The sequence below is a fragment of the Leptonychotes weddellii genome, chromosome 6, assembly GCF_054177405.1.
Source record: "Leptonychotes weddellii isolate Sample4059 chromosome 6, ASM5417740v2, whole genome shotgun sequence".
Lineage (NCBI taxonomy): Eukaryota > Metazoa > Chordata > Mammalia > Carnivora > Phocidae > Leptonychotes > Leptonychotes weddellii.
The window spans coordinates 97,458,070-97,479,819 of NC_138374.1; the positions used below are offsets into that span (position 1 = coordinate 97,458,070).

The following is a 21,750-nucleotide window of genomic DNA, read 5'->3' on the forward strand; positions in this document are numbered from 1 at the left end:
ATTCTTTCTCCGACTATCCATTCCACTTACGTAGGTATTCCTCCCTAATAACATGCATTCTCTGAGAGCAAGGACTGTATCCAGCACTTTCTACAAAGGACCCCATATTAACTAGCACAGTTCTAGACATGCAATAGATGCTCAGCAAATGCCTATCGGATGGAATTAAACAGACTACAAGAACCACGGTGTAATCAGCCATAGCATAATTAACCACAAATACTAATACACCTTGTTGAGGGCAGCTAAGGAAACCCAGATCCCTAGAAATAGCATTGTACAGATTTTGGTAGTTTCTAATCTCAAATCCAATAGCAACCTTTTTTTGTGACCTTGTGCCAGTCATTTAACTTTTGTGAGCATCATTGTTTCCTACTTGTAAAATAAGAAAAATAAAACTCCTGCTCTGCACAGCTCACCTAGTAGTTGCAAGGATTAAACAAGAATACAGTAGTCCCCCGCTTATCTGCAGGGGACACATTCCAAGACCCCTAGTGGATGCCTGAAACCATGGATAATACCAAATCTTATATATGATATGTTTTCCTATACATAGACACACTTATGATAAAGTTTAATTTATAAATTAGGCACAGTGAGAGATTAACAATAACTAATAATAAAACAGAACAATTATAACAATAAATGTAATAAAAGTTATGTAAAGTGCTCTCTCTCTCTCAAAATATCTTATTGTACTGTACTCACCCTTCTTGTGATGATGTGAGATGATAAAATGCCTACGGGATGAGATGAAGCAAAAAGACTGAATGACGCAGGCGTTGTGATGTAAAGTTAGGCTACTATTGACCTTCCAATGATTTGTCAGGAGGAGGATCATCGGCTTCCTGACCGCGATTGATGGTGGGTAACGAAACTGTGGAAGCGAAACAGTGGATAAGGGGGGGATTTCTGCACATATATATACATATATATATGTATATATATATGAAAGTGATCTGAGAAGCATTGTGCACAAGAAAAATGTTATTACAAGTATTACAATGTTCCAGGTATTTTAAAGAGAGCTTGAATATTTTATCAAGTAGCATAATTATAGATAGAAAATCTTCTCATATTTATTCTGAAGCATTTTCCATAAATAAATGTCACTATTATTTTCCAAGAACATTGTCTTATCCATGAAGGAAGATTTATTACAGCTCTGTAACTCATGCAAATCGTACATATAAGCAAAATGTCTCCTGTTTGTTTTTTTTCCTTCAACCCAACAGAATTTGTTTGGTTTCCTGCAGGATTAGCTATCACAGGGAAATCAAGGTATATAAAGGCCATCTTTGATGCTAACATTATGAAAATTATTACACTTTAACAATCAATAGCAAACTGTGTTAGGAAAATGGTTTAGATGTGGCAAATTTTACTAAACACAAAAGAATCAACTATTTTTAGAATTTTAAAGTAATAGCAAGTACATTTTCTTATTATAAGAATCCAGCGAATTTCTAAGTACTTTATCCTAACGTTTTTTTCTCATTTTGGTGTGTATGAGTTCCTGTGGCTGCTCTTTAACAAATTACCACAACTTGGTAGCCCAAAACAACAGAAATTTGTTGCCTCGCTGTTCTAGACACCAGAAGTTTGAAATCTATGCCATCAAGCTGAAATCAAAGTGTCTGCAAGGCCACCCAGCACTCTACCCACAGGCTCTGAGGGAAAATCCATTCCTTGCCTCTGACAGCTTCTGTGTAGTTGTGGGCATTACTTTGCTCCTGGCTGCTTCACTCCAGTCTCTGCCTCCTGGGCCCAGGACCTCCTCCTCTTCTGTATAATCTACCTGTCTCTTATGAGGACACTTGTGAGGGCATTTAGCACCACCCCTCTCCGCCCCCCCCCCCCCGGATAATCCAGGGTAATCTCTTGTCTCAAGATCTTTAATCACACACATAAGGTAACATTTACAGGTCCTAGGGATTAGAACGTGGATCTTTTGGGGTATCATTTTCAGCCTAGTACACAGAAGGTCTCAAACTTCAACATTTATCAGAATCATCTGGAAGGCTTATTAAAACACATATTGCTGAAACCTGCTCCCCAGAGTTTCTGTTCAGTAAGCGGGGAATGGGGCCTAAGATTTTGAATTACTAGCAAATTCCCAGGTGATACTGCTGAGGCTGGTCCCAAGCTCACGCTCTGAGAACCACTAGCTTATGTTATCCCGTGCTTTGAAAATTATCTTCTGGTTTAATCTTCCCACCTCAAGCTGTAGGTCATCCAATTTTGTAGGCCTTTTGTACGTATTCTAACATCAGACATGTTGACAATAACAGTACAGTTGACACCTGTTTCTACTTTAGTTACTGCCATGCTCTCTTCTCACTATTAGAGCTCTGCAGTGAGATATATCCAGAGACCAGATTTTTTCTTCCATGGACTCATTCGGTGCTCCCATTGGTTTCAGGGAGAGAAAGCATAGGATTTATTAGTACACATTCCTTAGCTCGGCAGTCAAGGGCCACCATAATATGACTTTAAATCAATCCTCCAGCTTGCAGCTGGATTCCCTGCAGGTCCCCCAAACACCCTCTGCACACCTCTCCCAAGTAGGAGACTTCCACATGCAGCTTCAGTGAGATGAAGTATCTGCTCATCACCTGTCCAAAGTTCCATCTATGCTTATCAGAACTCTGATGTTCCATGAAGTCCAAACCAACTACCTTGCTCAAGTCAATATGGTCTCTCCCTCTACACAGAACTTTCTATAACACTTCATGTGCTTTTGGCGATAACAGTATTCTCCTTTGAATCATGATTACCTATGCATTTTTAATCCCTCCATGTATTATAAACTTCTTAAGGATAAAGATTATTTCTTGTTCACTTTCATTTATTTTGTGGCACCTAGCACAGGGATAAATGTTTGTAAAATTAGCAACAGAATTTTATTTGCTGTTTAGCACTTCATATCTCTTTGCACTTAAAAGGTGCACAGGTGTAGCAGCTGTCTTTTGCTTTGGGGACCCCATACTACACTTCTTTGGGGGAACTGCGCCAACCTCACCCCAACTCTGTGGTTCTGATGATGATTGCTAATCGCAGTACCCTCTCATATAACCCATACTTCTCCCTACCTTTCCCACAGAAATGAGCATCTTTCTCAGGATTTTTTAACTAAGGTCTAGAGGAATGAGGCTTTTCCTCTCAGATAGAGAAGCTGGGGCTATGTCAACCTTGTGAGGAAAGCAGGCTTGAGAGAATGAGGTTAGCATACAAAGGTATATAAGGATGAGTAGAAGGGAGACGTGAGTCCTTATGGCATCAAATCCCTGGGCTCTGTGGTTTCATTATATGAGCTAATATGGTTGCCATTTTGTCTACTCTGGTGCAAGTTAGATTCTGTCACTTGCAGTCAAGAGTCCTGACTACTGTGAAAGGTAGAAGGACTCATGATCCTTTCATAATTCTTGTGAGAAAAGCAACACCTCCACTGTCCTGATGAGAGTTTCTAACTCCCTATGTATATTACCCCATGCACTGACCTTGAAGATACCAGGCATAATGGAAAATTATATATAAGTAATTGTTATGAACCCAAGGCAGTAGAAAAATAAAAACAGAAAAGTCCAACTCTTTCCCTTCATGAGAAATTTTCACAGGAATCCTGGTGAGGGAGGCCAATATTATCAGTTTTATGTTTGAAACTTAAAAAAAATAAAAGCCAGAGAGGTCAAATAGCCTGGTTCTCTCTTTTAAGACGCTTAGATCTAATAGAAGGGGAAGACATGTAAACAAATTAAAAACAAAGTATATGAGTACTGTGGTAGAAGTATGAACAAGGTACACCATGGGGCACAAAGAAGTGCCTATTTCAACCTGGAGGCATTAGAGAGAAGGACCGAGTTTATGGAGGTAGCAACACATGAATCCAATTCCTCGGGGCAAAGACTGCCTTACAACATCAAACTTGTTCTTGCTAGACTTCCACTCATTCACATGAAAAGCATTTATCACTCAGTCAACAAGCATTTATAAATATCTATACATGTGAGGTGCAAGTTAAATAAGACAAGGATCCTTTTCTCAAGAAGCTCATGGTTTATAGGCAGAAAATCTCAACTTTTAAAGTACAACATGATTAGAAGATAAAATGATATGGTGCCTAGGATTTTCTCCCCACAAAATGGATGGGGGACAGGAAGGTGGTGGAGGAACTGATGAAATAAGGCTCACCGTGGGATGATAATTGTTGCAATGAGGCGTGGCGGCTTCGCAATGTGTCAGCCTGGCTAGACTGAACTTTACTTCCCAGAACTCTCTTCCCTCTATGTTTCTGGTTAGGGTGGTCCACCAGAGCCATTCTTATGTGGAATTTGGGGAATAGAAGTCAAGCTGCAGCTATTTTTATAGCCATACATATTGTTTATCTGCTCACTCACCAACTTGGCATGAGACCGTGGACAGGCCTACATCTGTTCCAACTACTCTTTGAACTTTCTTCAGCTTCTCCAACTCCAGGGCAAGGTGTGGGTATCTAGCTCTTTGATGAAGGGACCTGAGTTCAGCAGGACACCCACACCACCAAGGTCAGAGGCAAGACGAGTTTCAGTCCATCCTCCAAGTTCCCAGCTCCAGCTTGTTCTTGCTCTCCTCCACTTTGCACCCATCTTCCCTTCCTGATTGCCCGTCCCGGGCACTTCAAATTCCAGTAGCAGATGCAAGGACAACAGCCTTACAGATGCTATGGTCCCATAGTTACAAGACTGTACAAACACACACACATATATATGTATACAGGTATCCCCCACTTTTGAAAGTTCACGTTGTGCCACTTTGCTTTGATGAAAGACCTACAACAGTACCTGTTTTGGTTAACGGAAAGAAATCCTAAGAAGATTTTCGCTTTTGGCAAAAAAAAAAAAAAAAAAAGGCAAAAAGCAAAAATAACGTTCAGGGTTTGTCTTGCAGTGAGCCGTTACAGAAGCAGTACGCACCCCAGGCAGCCAGAGTGGCGTCCCCAAGCTCCTTCTCTGGGGAACTACACTCAGCATCTCATCAAGCCGCCATAGCTTTGAACTGTGTCTGTGAGCACCTGTGATTTATCTTGATTTATTTTGTGCATCCTTTGGCAAGATGTGGCCAAAGGTATCAGAAAAGCCTAAGAGAGGTTATTTTTTTTTGGTCTGGGAACACTCCAAAAATTTTCCATATAAATGAAAGGTAATGGCTTTGTCACTTTACACCATTTTGCCTTGCGAATCGTTTCATAGGAATACTCTACTTTTGGATAGCTATGGAAACCTATATTTAGACACACACTCACACACCACACACACACACACACACACACACACACACATCCGGGTGGTTCTGCTTTACTTATTGAGCTCTGATATACTGGGCGATTGGTACATTGAGTTCATGATCTTATTCTCAACTTTTTGGATATGTTTGAAATTTTCCCCATTAGTATTTTAAGTTCTCTGTGGGAGAATTTGGTGATAGTGTACAAGATGCTATAAAAGCACCTGAGCACAGCCATCTCAGGCCTGGAGGAAGGAAGAGAAGGGTCCTTTTCACTGGCCAGTCTCCCTGTTTGCTTCATCAGCTCCCCATTTATGGTCCTTCCCTCCTAAATGCAGGTGAGCTTAATCCCCCCAGATCCTTCTCTCTAAGCATCCACTCCCAGATTTCAACCAGCCTGCCTGTGGCATAATTCTTAATCCTCCATAAAGATCTCAGTCCTCTTACTGGATTTCCAATCTTTCATTTCCAACTCCATGCTCCATGTCTCCTTATTCATAGATAACCAAATAACATTACCTTTAAGAAGTAAAAACTAATGCTTCTGACTTCCAATTTCTCTTGGTCATTCATTTCTGGCCCCTAAACACCAAATCCAAAGTTGTCTTAGACGCCAACTCTCTTCCATACTGTCTCTGGCCATATCCTGCCAGTGTACTTCCATGGATCTTCTGCTCTAGGCCATCAAAATAGTTTCTCTTCTCTTCATTATCTCACTCATCTGATCACTCCTTTATTCACTCAGCAATGGTTTTCTAAGTACCTATGATGTAGAAAATCTTGAGACAGATAGAGGGAGGAAATATATCCTTATCAAAAACTTTCAGTGTTTATTTACTTACAGAATAAAACCCATGCTCTTGGATTTTAAGGTCATCTAAAATCTGGCTCTGTCTGTGGGACATGTGATTATTCCTGGGGTGACCAAACTGCCAAAGAGGCTTTGGGGAAGGACTGTTTCCATAACAAGAGACTCCCTGGAGATCAGGCTGGGAGAAGGTTTGTCTTCCTGCGCCATTCTGAGTCTGGCTGAGAGTTAAGAGAACACAGCTTTTAATTTCTTCCTATGTTAAAAACAGAACAAAACAAAACATGTGATTATACAAATGATATGTGTTCTTTTTTTTCTAATTTTCAAAAATTTGAAGAAGCAAAAAGAATTAAACAACGATGACCTATCATACCACCACCCAGAAATAACCATTTTTTGTATTTTGGTGAGCCTTCTTCAAGAATATTTACAGTTTTGGGGTGCCTGGGTGGCTCAGTCATTAAGCGTCCGCCTTCGGCTCAGGTCATGATCCCAGGGTCCTGGGATCGAGCCCCTCATCGCGCTCCCTGCTCCATGGGAAGCCTACTTCTCCCTCTCCCGCTCCCCCTCCTTGTGTTCCCTCTCTCACTGTGTCTCTCTCTGTCAAATAAATAAATAAAATCTTTAAAAATATATATTTACAGTTTTAATTTGTAACACTTTATAAAAATGTATACCTTTAATTTGGATAGCACCGTGCATACTGTTTTCTAATCTGCATATTTCACTTAACAATTTGTTGTAAGCAAATTTCCATGTCAATAAACATATTTCTCATCTATCATTTTTTTTCTCATCTATCATTTGTAAAGGTGGTGTGCTATTCTATTGTATGGACATAACAATTTGTGTACACACTTTCCTTTTTGGGGACATTTAGGTTATTCTGATTTTTTTTTTTTTTACAACAAAAAGTTTTGCAATAAATATCCTTATAGATGAATCTTTTTCTGCATCCTCAGTGTTCTCCTTAGGATAAACTCCTAAAAGTAGAATTTCTGGATCACAGGGAATATATATTTTTAAGGGTTTTGATATAAGACCATGTCTTTTTCTGAGGACCATTTGGAACATTTATATAGAATTTCAGGAACATGCCAATGATATGAGGAGTCTGAAAGTAGCAGAACCATACCTAAGATGCCCTTAATCACTTGCTCTCTAAGGATATTAGAACTCTGTCTGGGGTGCCAGTAGGTTAATTAATTCTTTGGTACAATATATATTATCCTAATAGTTTGAAAGACAACAGTTTAATTTATGTGTAGATAACACACTCCGTAGGAATTTTACATCATTTTATAACATTACTTAATTTCCTCCAGGGCTTGTTTCTTTGAGTAGACATTTGGGTTGCTACTGTTATTTTTTTAATAAGTAGACATTTTCTATTTTAGCACAATAAGATAGCAATAAGTTTGTGATGAGATGATATGCCAGAAAACCTCCACTCTACCCTATAGTAAGTTCTATAACAATAGAACTTACCCACCAACTAAGAGCTCTGTTTCTCAGCGCTGTAGGTGTGGCCATGTGACTAGGTTCTGGCCAATGGTATGTAAGCTAAAGGGTTATGTGCCCTCCCCCTGCCCTTCTCCACTTTCCACTTGTTGGAATGCAGATATGGCAGTTGCAAGGGCAGCCATATTAGACCACGGATGGCAACTTTATGTTGAAGATGATAGAGCAATTAAACAGAAAAAGCCTAGTTCCTTGTACCATGAAACTGCCAAATCAGACCTAGTCTACCTAAGCTTGATTATTGTGTGGGAAAGAAACAAAGTTCTATTTTGTTTGAGACCATTATTTGGACCTTTGTTTTAGGAGCTGACCTGGTATCCTAACACATAGGGAAGATTTGGGGAGCTTGACTATTTTCACTGGCCACTACCAAAATAATCCAACTGACAGATCAAATTGTAATAGAGGGTTTTTTAGGTTAAGGGACAAGGAATTTTGTTAATAGTCAAGTAAGTCAAAGCCAAAATATTTTACCAGAGAAATATGTGCAAACTCTTTCACCATCTAATGAGCTTTTTCTTTGAATCAAAAATCCAGTTATGTAAAGGAATTATTTGGCATATTGCCTCTTAGTTTACTTCCACATCGTATAAAAAGTTGCACTCAATAACCTTGGTTTAATTTTATTCTTGATTTAATTAATTCTTGTTTTAATTTCTGTGATTCTACAGATTTCTTCAATGTCCTTGATATTCAGTGATAGTATAAAGATAAATAAGACTTCAAATCATAAAAATTAATGACTTAAATTGCATACAAAAATATGCAAACATTACTGTTTTATAAATTCTAACTGTATTTACATATTACCTCTCTAAAATGACCTAGATACCACTAACTCAATGATAATTTTATAGTACCTAGTAAATATATGAAGTTGATGATTTTTATATACTTTAGAGGTGAGTAACATCAAAAGACAGAAGCAATTAGGTCATAGATGAGTTGATCTGTAGACCCTAGAGACTTACTGTAAGTGAGTCTTACACAACATTTTTCCTCTCTCTCTCTCTGTGTGTGTATATATATATATATGTACCCATAAATATGTATATGTTTATAGCCATATATATATCTCCAACATTAATTTCTAATAGCACCCAGATTTACTTTTGGGGAAGAGAAGTCTCCTGAGTAGTATTCAGTCCTATAAATCCAGTTGCATACTTCCATGGAAATTGAAAACACCAGATCCTTCCTGGTCCCCCACTCAGCCCAGCCAAAGAGCAGGCATATGAGGAATTAGCCAGCAGGTGCTCTCACCTGGGCTTTTAAAACATTAAGACAGGGGTGCCTGGGTGGCTCAGTCTGTTAAAGCGGCTGCCTTTGGCTCAGGTCATGATCCTGGGGTCTTGGGATCGAGCCCCACATCCGGCTCCCTGCCCAGCAGAGAGCCTGCTTCTCCCTCTCCATCTGCCTGCCACTCTGCCTGCTTGTGCTCTCTCTCTGTCAAATAAATAAATAAAATCTTTAAAAATAAATAAATAAATAAAACATTAAGACAGAAGGAAACAGCAATCACCACAAGAAGTATTCTGAAGTGGCTAAAATTAAGGACATTTCCAAGCCTTATTCCCCAATATCCTATCAATCCTGAGTTCACCATCAACACCACCAAATCCTTTCATTCCAATAAATATTCTTTAGCTTTAGAGTCAGTGTTTGTTAGCAGCAGACAAGGGACTCTCACCACCATTTAATGTCTTATCACCATATGACGTGACCTCTCTTTTCCTAGTGCATAATCTATGCTAAAAACCTAAATAAATGAAGGAGGGACACCTAGGTGGCTCAGTTGGTTAAGCATCTGCCTTCAGTTCAGGTCATGATCCCCAGGTCCTGGGATCAAGCCCCACATTGGGCTCCTTGCTCAGTGGGGAGTCTGCTTCTCCCTCTGCCCCTCCCCTCTGCTCATGCTCTCTCTCTCTCTGGCTCTCTCTCTCTCTCTCCCAAATAAATAAATAAAATATTTAGAAAGAAAAAGAGAAAATAATATAAAATCATGCTGAAAGTTTTTTAAGAGTATAAACATATTTTTTTGTTGGCTGCAATTTGAGAAGTCAGTGTATATATTTTAGTTTTCTTCCTTTTTGTTTTAAGATGTAAATATTTTCTGTTTGAAACATTAAACATATACTTCAAAACTTAGGTAATTTTACTATCCTTGAATTATTCCTTTTTTATACACTAATTTACATCTTGTGAATCAATCTGTGTTCTTTAAAAATAATTAGTAAATATCATGATACAACTTCCATCTCATATTTTATATTTTCCACACAAGGAACCATAAACTAAGTTGGGAGCCAACTTAATTGTTAAAACTAGTAAGTCAGCACTCCTAATGGACAGAATTATTTGCCTCTTATTTGCACGGCTTTCCATTTTACACATCAGCCAAACAGAAACCACTGGTTGCTAAGCAACAGCTTTCCTCTCAATGACCAGAAATAGAATACATAGAAGGGCAATCTCTAAAATACTATATATATATATATATATATATATATATGGAGTTAAAGAGAAACTCAGCCCCATAGTTTGGTTGTTCACCCAGAATGATTGTCATGAATATTGAATTCATACTGACAGTGTGTGAATACTGAATATATTTGATCATGAATTCTTCAGTAACTATATCATCTTGTATTTTCTTCCAGTATCTTTCTTAATACCGAGAAACCATGAAGTAATACAGAAACCAGGTTTTGAAGCAAATTTCCTTAGAAAAACTATTTGTAAACTGTACACTTAGGTTTTGTTGAACCGAGTCATTGCTAACATAGCATTAACATTCCTGTCGCAATACTGCTTTTTTTGGTTAAAACTACATATTTAGGGGCGCCTGGGTGGCTCATTCGGTTAAGTGTCCAACTCTTGATTTTGACTCAGGTCATGATCTCAGGGTTGTGAGATTGAGCCCCACATCTGGCTCTGCACTCAGCGGGTAGTCTGCTGGAGATTCTCTCTCTCTCCCTCTCCCTCTGCCCCTCCCCCCACTCATGTTCTCTGTCTCTGTCTCTCTCTAAAATAAATAAATAAATCTTTTTTAAAAAACTACATATTTGGGCGCCTGGGTGGCTCAGTTGGTTAAGCAACTGCCTTCGGCTCAGGTCATGATCCTGGAGTCCCAGGATCGAGTCCCGCATCAGGCTCCCTGCTCGGCGGGGAGTCTGCTTCTCCCTCTGACTCTCCTCTCTTTCATGTTCTCTGTCTCTCATTCTCTCTCTCGCAAATAAATAAAATCTTAAAAAAAAAAAAAAAAAACTACATATTTAAGGGCACCTGAATAGCTCAGTCAGTTAAGCATCTGCCTTCGGCTCAGGTCATGATCTCAGCCCCGCAATTAGGCTCCCTGCTCAGCAGAGAGTCTGCTTCTCTCCCTCTGCCATTCCCCCTGCTTGTGCTCTCTCTCTCTCTCTCCCTCTGTCAAATAAATAAATAAAATCTTTTAAAAAACTACATATTTAATGTTCTGGGAGGATATACTCTAGCCAGCTAATAGTGATTATCAGAGGGAAATAACCATTTGCTTTTTCTTTTATGTATCCTTTATAATGAAAATAATAATTGCTAGTAGTTGCTGGGTGTTTATGAAATGCTGGGCACTGTTTAAGCTCATTCTATGTATTGATACATTGGTATTCCCCTTTTGGCAGATAAGGAAAGGAGCTCAAAAGAAGTTGTGTAACTTTCTCAAGGCTGTGCATGTAGAAAGCGATAGAGAGCCAGGATTCTAATTCAGGCAGAGAGACTCCAGGTCCTCACCACTTCACTTATTCTTCCTTTTATAAGGTGGTTCATGTAATACCTTTTTTTCTTAATTATATTATCTTAGAACACACAGAATTATATCTGGGTACTCAATTCATTAGCAGCTTTCCTCCTATGGCTTGAATCAGTTTCACATCAGTAGGAGTTAAGAGCATAACAAATCTAATAAGTGTATTGAGGAGCAACATGTGGGTTGATTTTAGTCAACAGAGAACTGAAATTGTGCCAGTTCAACTGAACTTGGGGCTTCATGCAGTGTTTACTCAAAGTAGATCATGCAGTTACAGAACTTTCTAAGGAATCGCTTTAAATAAATACTACTTCTGGGAATTGGTTTTCTTCTCAAATGTATACTTAGTAACTTTTAAAAAGATGGACTTAGTAGACCAAAAAAAAAAGCAAAAATAAAAGACAAATTATTTTCATTTAGAGTACTTGATAACAACTATCTGTTCAAGATGCAGAAAAAGCATTTGACAAAGTACAACATCCATTCATGATAAAAAAACCTTCAACAAATAGGTTTAGAAGGAACATACCTCAACATAATATATGAAAAACCCATAGCTACGTCATACTCGATGGTGAAAAACTGAGAGCTTTTCCTTTAAGGTCAAGAAGAAGATGAGGATGAAGGGACGCCTGGGTGGCTCAGTCAGTTAAGCGTCTGCCTTCGGCTTGGGTCATGATCCCAGGGTTCTGGGATTGAGTCTCATGTCAGGCTCCTTGCTCGGCGGGGAGCCTGCTTCTCCCTCTGCCTGCTGTTCCCCCTGCTTGTGCGCTCTCTCTCTCTCTGACAAGTGAATGGATAAATCTTAAAAAAAAAAAAGAAGATGAGGATGGCCACTCTCAACACTTTTATTCAACATAATACTGGAAGTCCTAGCCACAGCAATCAGACAAGAAAAAGAAATAAAAGGCATCCAGATTGGTAAAGCAGAGGCAAAACTTTCACTATCTGCAGATGACATACTATATATAGAAAACCCTAAAGACTACACCAAAACACTACTAGAACTGATAAAGGAATTCAGTAAGGTCGCAGGTTACAAAATCAATATAAAGAAATCCACTGCATTTCTATAAATTAATAATGGAGTAGCAGAAATAGAAATTAAGAAAATAATCCCATTTACAGTTGCACCAAAAATAATAAAATACCTAGGAATAAACTTAACCAAGGAGGTGAAAGACCTGTAAAGAAATGGAAAGACATCATGCTCATGGATTGGAAGAATATAGTTATATTGTCCATACTACTCAGAGCAATCTACAGATTTAATATGATCCCTATCAAAATACCAACAGTATTCTTCACAGAACTAGAACAAATAATCCTAAAATTTGTATGGAACCACAAAGACCCCGAATACCCAGAGCAATCTTGAGAAAGAAGAACAAAACTAGAGGCATCACCATCCCAGATTTCAAGATATACTATAAAACTGTAGTAATCAAAACAGTATGGTACTGGCACAGTGATAGACATGTAGATCAATAGAACAGAACAGAGCCCAGAAATAAACCATGATTATACGGTCAATTAATCTTCAACAAAGGAGGAATAAGTATATACTGAGAAAAAGATAATCTCTTCAACAAATGATGTTGGGAAAACTGGAGAGCTACATGGAAAAGAATGAAACTGGACCACTTTCTTATACCACACACAAAAATAAACTCAAAATGCATCAAGGACCTACACATGAAACCTGAAACCATAAAAATCCTAGAAGAGAACACAGGCAGTAATTTCTCTGACATCAGCCATAGCAAGATTTTTCTGGATATGTCTCCTGAGGCAAGGAAAACAAAAGCAAAAAATAAACTATTTCCCAATAGTTTACATCAAAATAAAAGGCTTCTGCACAGCAAAGGAAACAACCAACAAAACAAACAAACAAACAATCTACTGAATGGGAGGGGATATTTGCAAATGGCATGTCTGTAAAGGGTTAGTATCCAAAATACATAAAGCACTTATACCAAAAAAATAAATAATCCAATTTAAAAATGGGCAGAAGACATGAACAGACATTTCTCCAAAGAAGACATACAGATGGCCAACAGACACATGAAAAGATGCTCAACATCACTAATCATCAGGGAAATTCAAATCAAAAACCAAGCTGAGGTATCACCTCACACCTGTCAGAATAAGAAGTTAAAATCAAAAATACTAGAAACAAAAAGTGTTGGCGAGGATGTGGAGAAAAAGAAACCCTCCGGCACTGTTGGTGGGAATGCAAACTGGTGCAGCCACTGTGGAAAACAGTATGGAGGTTCCTCAAAAAAATTAAACATAGAATTACCATATGTTCCAGTAATTCCACTACTGGGTAGTTACCCAAAGAATACAAAAACACTAATTTGAAAGGATATATTCACCCCTATGTTTATTACAGTATTATTTACAATAGCTAAATTATGGAAGCAGCCCAAGTGTCCATCGATAGATGAATGGATAAAGAAGATATATATATATATAACGGAATATTTTTCAGTCATAAAAAAGAATGAGATCTTGCCATTTGCAACATAGATAGATCTAGAGGGTATAATGCTAAGTGAAATAAGTCAAAGAAAGACAAATACCATATGATTTGACTCATATGTGGAACTTAAGAAACAAAGCAAATGAACAAATTAAAAAAAGAGACAACCCCCCAAACAGACTCCTAGTTATAGAGAACAAAGAGATGGTTACCAGCAGGGAGGTGGGGTGGGGGATGGATTAAATAATTGAAGAGGATTAAGAGTACACTTATCACTATGAGCACTGAGTAACATATAGAATTGTTGAATCACGATATTTTAGACCTGAAACTAATATAACTCTATTTTATATGCTACATGACACCGAATGCTAGGGACACAGAAATGAAATGTCCAAACTAATGTTTACCTGCAAGGACAGGACACAGATACATAAACCTGAAATCCTAGGTTAATAGGCAAATGCTATAATGGAGGTAGGAAGAGGATGGCGGGAGTCCATGGAGTTGACCACCTAAGAAACTGGGAATCCAGAAGGCTTCCGTCAAAGAGTACATGGGATTCATGAGCAGGAATTTGCCAGAAAGGAAAGCAGTTGGATTTCCAGAGTTAGAGTTAATCAATGTGCAAGGTCTCAGCAAGATAAAAGTTCACAGTGTAATAAAAACAGTGAGGGGGGCACCTGGGTGGCTCAGTCATTGGACTTCTGCCTTCATTCAGATCAGGTCCTGATCCTAGAGTCTTAGGATCAAGCCCTACATCGGGCTCCCTGCTCGACGGGAAGCCTGCTTCTCCCTCTCCCACTCCCCCTGCTTGTGTTCCCTCTCTTGCTGTCTCTCTCTCTGTCAAATAAATAAATAAAATCTTTAAAAAAAAAAAAAACAGTGAGAACCCTGAACTGCAGTTTAGGCTAGGGAGATAGGACGGGCCATGTGGTTATGGATTTTATATATGGTAGAGAATTTGGACTTTATCCTGAGAGCAGCCAGGACCTGATAGAGCTGCTAGAAAATAAGGAAGCATGTGTTAAATATGAATATTATAAACCATGGCAATATAAAAATAAAAACATAATTAAGGAAAATTGGGAGGAAAAGAGTAGAACAGTGGATACCTATGCTAATTTCCTCAACTTTCATAGCTAGGAGTCAACAGATACATCTAAAAATCAGTCAGAAAATAGGGACCATCTATATCGTCCAGTCATTAAAGGCAGCCTCTAGAACTGGATATATTACTAGAGGCAACAAATATCAGGAGGCAAAAGATAGTAATTTAAATAGAAGTTTCTGCGAGAATTCTTCCCATTCTTTACAGTAAGTAGTCAGTACATATTGCCCAGAATTGATATATCAAGAATAGAAATTAGAAGCAGAGTTTAAAATAGTTGCTTCTGCAGAAGGAGACTTGAGCGGAAAATACTTTCCGTTGGTTTTGATACCTGGAATTCCCTGCATTTGACACAAAAGACAAAAGGAGCATAGATGTTCTTTCTTTATCTTTCATCACTTTCTCCAACAGGGTATTTATTAATGCATTACCTTAATGATACAGCTTCTTACCTCCTCTCTTAGGAGAAAGTCTCCAAAGGGATGTTTATTGCTTTTCTAGGTACAGTCAGTCTTCACTCATATAATGAGAAAAACAGTCTTCAGCCCATGCACTAATGAAAAATACAGACTCCTAAAGACTTCAATGAGCTTAAAATAATCAGTACTGATATCGCTTCTCTAGATACAGAAAACATAGGAAACAAGAAATGTAAAGACTTTCATCAGAAGTTAATTGAAAAAAGACTTTAGTCATAGCACAGGTCCTAAATTAACAATTTTTTTATTTCTTCACTGTTTTCATGCATGTAAGGGAAGGTTCAAACCTTATTAAAACCATCTTAATTACTTAAATAGAAAAATGTCACAAGGGTTTTAACACTCCCTTGGAAATAACATCTTTATGACAAAATTCAAACTAATTTTTTAAAAACCGCATTGAAAATCTCAACAACCACCTGCCAGAAGGTTATGTTAAAAAGAGCCAATATCGGGCGCCTGGGTGGCTCAGATGGTTAAGCGTCTGCCTTCGGCTCAGGTCATGATCCCAGGGTCCTGGGATCGAGTCCCGCATCGGGTTCCCTGCTCCTTGGGAGCCTGCTTCTCTCTCTCTCTCTCTGTCTCTCATGAATAAATAAATAAAATCTTTAAAAAAAAAAAAGAGCCAATATCCCTAAAAAAAAAATGTCCATGTCTCCATCCTTCAGACAAAAAGAATGGCATCCACTATACTATATGCAAAAACAATTTTTTAAATATTTCTCATGGTAGGGTCATCTATACAAACATCAAGACATAACCAATATAACTTTCCTCTTCTCATGCAAAAATTATATATATTTATGAGGTCATACTCTAGAATACTCAGAAGTACAGAGGCTAACTCTGCAAGACCTGGACTAGAAACTCAACCTGACACTACCTGGGTGACCATGGACAAGTCATTAGATCTAAGTCTTGGTTTCCTAACAGTACTTATTCCAAGGGTTGTGATAAGGGATTACCCAGAAGAATGGATGTAAAGTGCTTAGGTGTTAAAAGCACCTTTTAATAATAATAATAATAATAATAATATACCAGGCGGGCAGTTAATTTATAATAAGCAAAAAATCAGAATTTTGTTAGATGATATGAATCCAACAAGGGATACCCAAACAGTATCTTAGGGGAAAAAAATCTAGAACCCACAAGGCAGATTATGATATCAGCCAGCCCTTCAATGGCAACACAATCTTCATTCAGGCCACCTCCTGCTGGAGGTAAATCTCTTCCAAGGAATGGCTTTTTCATTTTCATTGAGAAGCTGTTTCCCAGGAGCCAGAAATGATTTGGTTACCGCCTGTCTATTGGAGTGAGAAAACTGGTTATATGATCAAGGCTAACTCCTACAAAACACTTTATAAATCCAAATGCCGAATGCCAACAGGATATTCTTCTGACAGTTTTATCCAAACATGTTGACGGTTCCAAAGTCAGGCAGTCTTCTCTGGGTGGGGAATGAGGTGGTGGGGCAGAGGAGGTATTGAAAATATGCACGCATACAAAGGAGATAAGTAAACTGCAAAGTCAAAATATTACTATCTGTCCCTGTAGGGAAGAAGTTTGCTGACCCCTGCTATAGCGTCTAAACACTGACCTTTGAGAACTTCTGCCTTAAGGATTTCAAACTCTAGGGGCAATCAGAGCAAAACCTTGGTTTTTGCATAGCAAATGAGGTGACCACATTCTTCTTTCTAGTAATGGTTCTGGGATATTGAATAGAAAAGGACATTTTCCTTCCTCTATCTTTTTGCTTGAATTATTAGAGACGAAATCATTCACTATTAGACAATCGGTTTATTGGATGGGACACCGAACTGTCATTCGATCAGAATCGTGTGTCATTTGTTCTAACACTCGTGTTGAAACTGAGAAGGAACAGGACCTTTCCTGAGGCCAACAGCCCTCTGGCCACAAGCCGTGTTACCACCCAGCAACAACAAACAATATCCCGAAGCCAGAAGAACAACTTGAAAGTTCTGAAAACCAATTTTTTCCATGCTTTTGGCATCAAAGCTCATTTCTGTGGAATAACTCAAATGGAATGGATGTAGACTATTTGTGGTCTTTATCCTACCAAGTGTGACTAGTCCTATAGTAGACTCGTGACCAACGTGGGGGTTAGAAATACCAATCCCTGCACAGTGGAAAATCCACGTATAACTTTTGACTCCCCCCAAATTTAACTACTAATAGCTTATTGTTGACCGGAAGCCTTACTGATAACATAGTCCATTAACACACATTTTGTATGTCATATGTATTATATACTATGTTTTTACAATAAATCAAACTGGAGAAAAGAAAATGTTAAGAAAATCATAAGGTAAGGGTGCCTGGGTGGCTCAGTTGGTTAAGCGACTGCCTTCGGCTCAGGTCATGATCCTGGAGTCCCGGGATCGAGTCCCGCATCGGGCTCCCTGCTCAGCGGGGAGCCTGCTTCTCCCTCTGACCCTCCCCCCTCTCATGTGCTCTCTCATTCTCTCTCTCTCAAATAAATAAATAAAATCTTTAAAAAAAAAAGTGCAAAAAAAAAAAGAGAAAATCATAAGGTAGGGAAAATACAGTTACAGTACTGAACTGTAATTATCGAAAAAAATCCAACATATACGTGGACCCATGTAGTTGAAACCCATGTTGTTCAAGAGTCAACTGTACTTTTCTCTGAAATATTAACATGGTTGAGTATGGGGCCCTGCCCCAGAGCCTGCTGTGTATGCAATAAGTGATCACATTCTACCTTCCGGGACCTGGGGGGGAAACATGAATCCTGAATCCAGCTCGTCCTAAAGGTTTTCAGCAAGGGACTGAGGACCTACATTCCATTTGGTTATGATTGCAGGTGCCATTACTTTGAAGCCAGCAAACTTCTTTTACTACCAGGTTCCCACATAAAATGGGGCTCCTCCAATATTTTAGTGTTTGCAAACAGTATGAGGCTCACATTTGCTCCAGCAAAGAAGCGAATACATTGTACTAACAGTTTTCTCTTTTAAGGATTGTGTACAAAGCAGAAATGTCTGGGTTACAAACATTATGAATACAAATGTAACTATTCTTAAAGTGGCACACCCTATTCTCTCTCCATTGTTATCACACCCAGTTTAAATAATGAATTTAATTCAGGAAATCATTTTTTGGGACTCTGCCATGTGCCAGGCAATAAGGTGGGTACACTGGTGACTAGAACAGGTATCTTCTCCTATAAGAAAACAACAATTTGACAGGATGCCTGGGTGGCTCAGTTGGGTAAGTGTCTGCCTTTGGCTCAGGTCATGATCCAAGGGTCTTGGGGTCGAGTCCCACATCCGGTTCCTTGCTCAGCAGGGAGCCTGCTTCTCCCTCTGCCTCTGCTGCTTCCCCTGCTTGTATTCTATCTCTCTCTGTCAAATAAATAAATAAAATCTTAAAAACAAAAAACAAAACAAAACAAAAAAAGGATTAAAAAAAGAAAACAATTTGAAAGTGGATATACAAGAGGTACCGATTGACTCATTCATTTATTCCACAAATAAATTTATTGAGCACCTACTACAAACTAAACACTATACTAAGGGCTGGGATTTTAGCAGTAAAAAAACAATCCCTATCATCTTAAAGTTTACATGCTAGTGGAGAGAGATATATAACAAGCAACATAAATAAGTAAAATAAATTAATATAAAACAGAAGAAAATACAGAATGACAGAATAGGAGATGCAATTTTAAATAAGGTGACTGTAGAAGGCCTCATTTACAATGTATCATTTGAGAAATGAGAGTGTGTCAAGTAAATATTGCAGGGTGGGAGGTGTTCCAAGTGGAGGGAACAGCAAATGCAAAGGTCCTGAGGTAGGAGGGTACCTGGCCAACCTGGAGGAATAATAATGAAGCCAGTATGTCTGGAGTAAACAAGGAGAAAGGGTAGTAGAAGTCTAGGGAGGTGGGAAGAGAGATCATGTTGGATAGTGTAGGCCACTGTAAGGACTTTGGATTTTAGTCTGAACGAAATGAAGAGTCTCTGAAGGATTTTGAGCAGTTGAGAGACTAACCAATATTTTTAAAGGTTGGTTCTGCTATGAAAGTGTTAAGTATGGAAGACCATCTAGTAAAGGGATTCACTTAGGCTAAAAGGGCAGTGAAGGCCTCCTGAGCAAATAACATTTGAGCCTGAAGAATTTGTTTACTGTGGGGAGTTAGTGCTAGGGAAAAGGGAGGAGCTCTCTCCCAACACGAGGACCAGCTGATGGGAGAAAACAGCCAGTTGGAAGCTTTTAATGCCACAGTGAGCATCTTCTACTTTCTCTTAAGTCTAATTATTGGAAGACTTTAAGCAAGGGAGTGACACAATCGGTTCAATGTTTTTTTTGTTTTTGTTTTTTTAATTTATTTGACAGAGAGAGATAGCACAAGCAGGGGGAGCGGCAGGCAGAGGGAGAGGGAGAAGCAGACTCCCTGCTGAGCAGGGAGCCCGATGTGGGACTCCATCCCAAGACCCCGGGATCATGACCTGAGCCAAAGGCAGATGCTTAACAGACTAAGCCACCCAGGTGTCCCCGTTCAATGTTTTATAACAACTGTCAGATTGTTATTCATAAAATGGAATCAGTAGTGGTTTTTTAAACCACAGGTCATGACTCCAATTCAGGAGATCACCAGATTGCAATTTTTTAAAAATGAAATAGAATAGAAAACATCAGAATGCCCTTCAGGTTTTAAGGGTAAGGATAGTGGCAGGGAACTTTTGATTCTGTATATACATATATTCGTGTGTGTGTGTGTGTGTTTGTCATTGTCCAAAGTTTGAAAGTCACTTGATTAGCAGGAAAGACATAAAAAGAGGGACAGCAGTAGAGGGAATATGCTGGAATCTTTTTAAAGGTATCTCTGGTCACTGAGACGAGAGAGAGAGAAACGAAGAGCCCTGCGAAAGCTCTCGTGGACCTACCTAATGGGTTCTAGGGGTAAATGAATGGTCCAGGGCAGTTCAGCAACAGGATGGATGGCTGAAATTGAGATTATGGGTAGAGAAGATAATGAGCTTAGATTTCAACATACTACCTGCAAGCCATCACAGTGGAGATACTTAGTTTAGAGCACATGATAAGACCAGATACTGAGATCTGGAAATGGTCAGCACCGATAGATTTAAAAAAAATTGTTGAAGATTTCATGACAAGTAATCCCATCATACCTCATAGTGATGCCATGTAATATTTGGGGGCAAAATACACTACATCTTTTGGGACACAACATTTACCAAAAAAAAAATTATTTTGCTTCTCTGGAAATTACATTTAACAGGGCCTTCTGTATTTTATCTGTGATTCTAATCAGTGTTCAAGTTCCCTGAGAACAGAAGCAGATATACCAGTCAGGACACAAGGACAACAACACAGGCAAAGAGGTAAGGAGCCCTAAAGTTAGTGTTTCACGAGGGATTCTTTGCTTGACTAATATAAATGCAAATTTGTAATGTAAAACTGAATCATTAACTTTGATTAATTACAAGCACAACGATGTCCTGCAGAAATCCTCCTTCCTTGGGCTCAGGATATGCATGGCTCAGATTCCTGGTGTGCCCCACTATCTACTGTGGATCAGCTACGGGATCCAGGATCTCACAGAGCACATACGCCTAAAGAGGAAGCTAAGAGCTAGCACCTAGTTGGTCTGTCCCAAAGGGACTTACCTTTAGGGATGAACCATTGGGAGGAAAGTTCTGTCTGCATTTTCACTTGCATAGAACTTGTTTATAGGGTTGAACTTGACACAAAACCAAAAACTGAAAGGCTGCTATTGTGGATATAGCTTTTCCTTCAGGAAAGAAATTTTTTTTTTTAACAACACACATTTTCAATATATTGAAATGACTTGAGTGATATGGCTTTGAAAAGAGCCAATGAAAAATGACATAAATATAAATCTAACACATCAAACTATTTCAAAATACATAATATTTTCTTCTTTCAGGGAAGCTGTGCTCCTACCATCCTGAGCTTTCACACACTATACACTATAAACTGAATTCCTTGGCCTTGATCTATCAGCAAACACTGACGATCTCATTGTCCCTGAGCTCTGACTCCAGAGGGCTCCACGGAAAAGAAGGAGCAAGAAATTATATACACACATACATGTTCTCAAAGCACATCAGCAGATCCCACACTGACAGCTGCTTGGTTTCTTGCAGGCCTGGGTTCCATGACCATATATATCTATAATTGCAAAGGCATTCTTAAAAACCTGTAAGGAGATGTATAATAGAAATATGACTAGAGAAACATGAGTGACATCTGCTACTTAACCCTATTACA

General features: G+C 38.8%; 1 long non-coding RNA gene across 1 annotated transcript in view; it reads right to left on the reverse strand.

Annotated features, from left to right (window-relative positions):
* LOC115940796 (uncharacterized) overlaps positions 1 to 21,750 on the reverse strand; it is a 95,995-nt gene that overhangs the window by 58,032 nt on the left and 16,213 nt on the right. Inside the window, exons 4-9 of the long non-coding RNA XR_014146450.1 lie at positions 16,603 to 21,679; positions 15,427 to 15,594; positions 11,908 to 12,182; positions 6,105 to 6,326; positions 2,219 to 6,025; positions 709 to 877 (exon numbers count right to left, since the gene is read on the reverse strand). This is a non-coding gene — a long non-coding RNA (uncharacterized LOC115940796). The remainder of the gene's footprint in view (positions 1 to 708; positions 878 to 2,218; positions 6,026 to 6,104; positions 6,327 to 11,907; positions 12,183 to 15,426; positions 15,595 to 16,602; positions 21,680 to 21,750) is intronic.